The 4,699-nt window shown below is 51.8% G+C and overlaps 1 long non-coding RNA gene across 1 annotated transcript in view; it reads left to right on the top strand.

The window, feature by feature from the left end:
- The first annotated feature begins 214 nt into the window (after positions 1-214).
- LOC109395400 (uncharacterized) overlaps positions 215-4,699 on the top strand; it is a 27,965-nt gene continuing 23,480 nt past the window's right edge. The window contains exons 1-2 of the long non-coding RNA XR_002126648.1: positions 215-383; positions 2,059-2,190. This is a non-coding gene — a long non-coding RNA (uncharacterized LOC109395400). The remainder of the gene's footprint in view (positions 384-2,058; positions 2,191-4,699) is intronic.

Raw genomic sequence — 4,699 nt, 5'->3', positions numbered from 1 at the left:
GGGAATTTGAACTGAAACACTCTGCCCACTGCCCCTTTATAAGCCGGGAACCATCAAGCTCACTACAAATACCTCAAGGGGCCCTCACAGTTGTTCAACATAAATCAGCAAAATGACAGGCAATTGACTTTGAAGACGGCTGTCACATGGCTGAGTGGCTGGAGCTGCTGGAGGCAGATGAGAGCATTTTCCTGTAAACAGGCTTGTGATTAGCTCCAGAGTACATGCTGGCTAGGCTCTATCTGTCAGGCTCCAGCCTGCTCTGGAGTTTTCATTTAGTAGAAGTCAGCACGTGACTCGGTGCAGCGAAGTTGGCCAGTCTGAGAAACAAGTTTGTACTTCAACACCGGTGAATACTTCTGATTTCCCCACAAGGCAAGCAGGTACGTAGCTTTATTTGGTCATGTTTTCATGGAGAAATAAAATAGGCGTGTGGGACTCAGACCTTCCCCTGTGAAAGCAATTCGGCTTGTCGTCTGATGCTATCTAACACAGTCCGGCACAGCTCCGGTTTGGCTAAGAGGAAAGGGGCACATTTGAAAAGCTGACCTTACTAATGTCATCTGCTGTCACCAACGCACATGCCTGAAGAGGCCAGCAAGGTGGCATCAGTAGTTAAGCTGGCCAGAGGGCCAGAGGCCAGCTGGAGTAGGCGGCCGTCCAAGGAGGCCGGCTGACCCTGCTCCACAAGGGTTATTGCCAACTGGGACACAGAGCTCAGGTTGTCATACCAACTGATGTTTCAAAGGAAGCCCGAAATCAGAGTTTTCACGAAACACGACGTGCACCAAATCCAATACATCCTACCAGCCAACAGCAACCACTGGTGCGGAGCGGCAGGGCCGCCTTCATGTTGGATCCCTCCAAAGTCATTCCAACTCGACCAGGTCTCTGAGCCATTTTTAATGGTTTTCCAGGAGAATGAGAGAGAGAGAGAGAGAGAGAGAGAGAGAGAGAGAGAGAGAGAGAGAGAGAGAGAGAGAGAGATTGCATGGACCCCCTCAGCAGGGGAATACAAAGTCTACCGATTCTCCAGATCTGGAAGGGCTTTTTAAATTTTAAATTTAGATCTTTCATACTGCAACTTAAAACTCTTTTTTTTAAAATTCTCAATCAATGGAAATTTAGTACAACGGCTTATCATCATCGCTAGACTAATCACCACTTGCAAAGATGTGAAGCTCAGTTGGCATTTAACAGAAGGAGACCCCATCCAGTGCTCGGGAGCCCCGTTCCCTCAAAGGCAGCTTGTGCTGCAGACACTGAGAAGATGGTGGCTCTGGGGTCGGGGTGAGGGGGGTGCTCAGACAGGTCCCCGGCTGCTCAGAGCCTCCATTTTCTCCCTTATGCAGCCACTTCTGTCTGCCCTGGGCCCTCCATATGGAGAGCAGCTGCTGGCTGCTGCAGGAGGAGGCGTGCATGTTCCTGTGCCTATGAATCTCAGTGTCACACTTACTCCCTGTGGGGTCTGCGGCCAATTTCCTAACCTTCTAAACCTTAGTGTCATCTTTAAGATAGGGATTAAAATAGTGCTGGCTACACAGGTTTGTGGTGAGAACTAAATGAAATGTTCTAATTTAAGTGCTCAGCTCATGTCCTGGTGTTGTTTGGAAGGTCCCACCTAGGTGACGGGCAGGCCCGGTGGTGATGATGGGAGGGAGGAGTCTAGGGTGAGCCCAGGTTCCTGGGTGACTGGGTGGCTAGTGGAATGGCTAATCGAGACAGCTGACACCAGAGAAAGAGCAGGTTGGGGGACAGATAATTTGTTTATACTGAATTTGTCTTCTCAGAACTTGGGGTAGAGAGGTCCAATAGAAAGTCATGTGGGTTTGGATTCTTGATGGGGGACAGTTTCAGCTTGGAAGTGATAGCAGCAACTGTGCATGAGTGAGGTTGCCCAGAGGGAGTATAGCTTCAGGGGAAAAGAGACCACAGAGGACTGAGACCCCCAAATCAAAGGTTCAATGGTACATACAGGGAGGTGGAGGGAGGAAGCCCCAGAAAGGAGTTTTCTGGGAGCCAGCAAAGAAATAAAGGATGTAGTTCTATCTTCAAAAGGTGGACAGTCTGATGAAGGAGCCAGAACAAACACCTGCAACAACCAAAGGACTTTCTCCAGCTGGTGCTTCTGAGAGTGGCAGGAAGAACATGAATCAAGTCCCTCGCTGTCGGATGGAGGCGATGCATGAGGTGCTCCTGGGCCGTGGAGGAGAACACTACATGAGATCGTGTAGGGGGGCCCTTCAGAAAGGGAAACTGAGGCAGGGTTTGGGGAGTGAGCTGGGGGGCTCTGCGGGGTGCAGTCGGGCTTGCCTCCCGCCAGTGCATGCCAGGTGGCATCCTGTGCTGATTGCTATGTGTATGTTCGGGGCCTGCAGGGGAAACAAAGACTCCAGGCTGCCCCATTCTGGGAGTAAGCCGCCTCTCTGGGCCTGTCTCCTGCTGAGGGCACATGCTTCAGAGAGTGGAGAAGGGGGTGTGGGGAAGCCCTGAGCCCTGGGAGGAGAGCAGGGGTTTTGGCATCAACATCACTGTGCACTGCTTCTTGAAGGCGAGGGGACCAGAAAAGGGGCCTGCAGGCAGGGGCTGGGGCTGCTAAGGGACCGTGACATGTGGATGGAATGCACAGAGGAATGAAAAATCCATAGCATGAAAAGAGATTTCAGAGGGGAAGCATCACTTAGGAGGCATAGGAGGCAGCTGAGAAATTTTGCTGAAAGGCTGAGGAACCCACCAGACCACTCGAGGCTGCAGCTGGGTCGCTGAGGGCCAGTGAGGAGGAGGGGCACCATGCTATCAAGAAGACCCTTACGCTTGTGCCTAGGCTCATGGGACAGAGCCATGAGACAGGACCACTTGAGGGGACCTGCCTGTGCTGGGGCAGCCATGCAGCCCAAATCCTTCCCAGGCTCAGGGGGTCCCCGCTGGGGATGCTTTAGAACTAGCACCTGTTCCCCTCCCCTGGGACTCCCACTGAACTGGAACCCTGCAAAGGCAGCAGGTGCTGCTGTGAGGGGTAGGGGACAGCCTGGTGGCTCTCCTTCCCAGGCCAGTGGGGATCCCCTGGAGCCCCCATGGTAGTCTCTGCACCTTCTATCTCCCTTTCCCCACACAAAGATGCTCAGGACTCATGTCAGCTCCAGGCTCCAACGTGGAAAATATAGCAGCACACAATATGTTGTTTTGGCAGAAAGCTATGAATTTTAGTATGGAATGTCTGTCACGGGGGCCCATGCAATTAACTCGCTTGTCGAGAAATCAGAATAAATAGTTGGAAGGCGGTGACTGCAGCTTTCGCTCAGGTCTCTATTTCTCATTTGTTTTCCTGGTTAAGCAGGTCTGCAGTTTTTAAGGTGTGGATTTAGGGTAGAGAAGGTTCTCCTCTTCCAGAGGAAAAAGGGGATAATTCCCATGCATTTTGGATGCTGGAATTCTGGTGAATGCTGGTTTTGAAAAGTGCTGTGGAGGCAAAACTGGGAAATTCCCGTGAGCATCATACTCAGAGCTTCTGTTCAGCCTGAGACAAGGCCGCGCCTGACTGACAAGTCAGTCTGTTTTCCACTGTGGCTGGTGGGCTTGGCTGTGCCGTGAGTGGGAGACAGTGCAGCCTGACACATCTGCCAGTGGAAGGGAGACAACCAGGACAAGCCCCCTGACAGGGAGAGCACAGGGCACTTGGGGGAGTATCGTTGAGTGGTACTTATTGAGTCGGGGTGCTCATTGGCCCTAAGAGTACACTTTGTGCCCAGGAGCCAGAGAACCCTGCTACATGGGCGAAGCCCTTGAGAGAGAAGCGCCCATGTGTATGGCACTGGTCACACCTGTGTGTATCCTGTGTGGGTTCCCAAAGAAAGCCCAGGTCACAGCCCTGGGCAGGCGGCTTTCCCAGCACTGCTCATTGCATAATGATTCTAGAAATGTTCAGCAGATAAAACCAGGCAGAGTGACTTCGTATTCTGAGCTCCTTCCTGTGGCTCTGTGTCACATCCCTGCCAGGTGGACATGAAACCCAAGGCCATTTTGCACCAGCGAGGTTCACACATGCAGCAGCACGCCCAGCTCACTACTTCTGAGAACCACCTCCCTAGCCCCCCAGGGCCCGGACCCCGCCTCGCTGCAGCCTGCCCCTCGAGCCTGCACGGCCCTGCTTCTCCAACAGGGAAAAGCCTTTCCTGACCTTTGCTCGGGGAGCCAGTGTCCCTTAGTGGTGAGGCCCTGAGGAAGGAAGGGCCTTCTCTGCAGAACCTCCACCCCCGGTGCCACACCCCAGGCCTCAGAGTCATAGGCTCCTTCTTCAAGGGCTACAAACCGAGTTCCTCCCTGTGCATGGCGCTGCTTCCATTTCTAAGGCGTCCCCAGCAATCGTGAGTCACTCCTGGCACCTTCAGGAGTCTCCATGGTGACGGGGTTGAGTGGGCCAAGGGAAGATGCCAGCATTCACTCCACTTTCCAGACACATTCCTCCGTTTTGCTTTTTTTTTCTTTTTCAATAGAGACTAGGGCTGAAGCTTAGCTTTTTTGTTTTTTAAGCAAGTCACAAAATGGAAACTCCTATTTTATCACAAAAGCATTCTATAGTGATACGTATTCTACTCTTTACCTGCCTCTGTTGAGACTATAACACAAAACAAAACAAAACAAAACAAAAACTATACATTTGTGGGTTGTGTCTTTCATTTTTTAAATTTTTTATTTTTTT

The sequence above is a fragment of the Hipposideros armiger genome, unplaced genomic scaffold (genome assembly GCF_001890085.2).
Source record: "Hipposideros armiger isolate ML-2016 unplaced genomic scaffold, ASM189008v1 scaffold_467, whole genome shotgun sequence".
NCBI lineage: Eukaryota > Metazoa > Chordata > Mammalia > Chiroptera > Hipposideridae > Hipposideros > Hipposideros armiger.
This window is presented reverse-complemented; position numbering and strand designations above follow the sequence as displayed.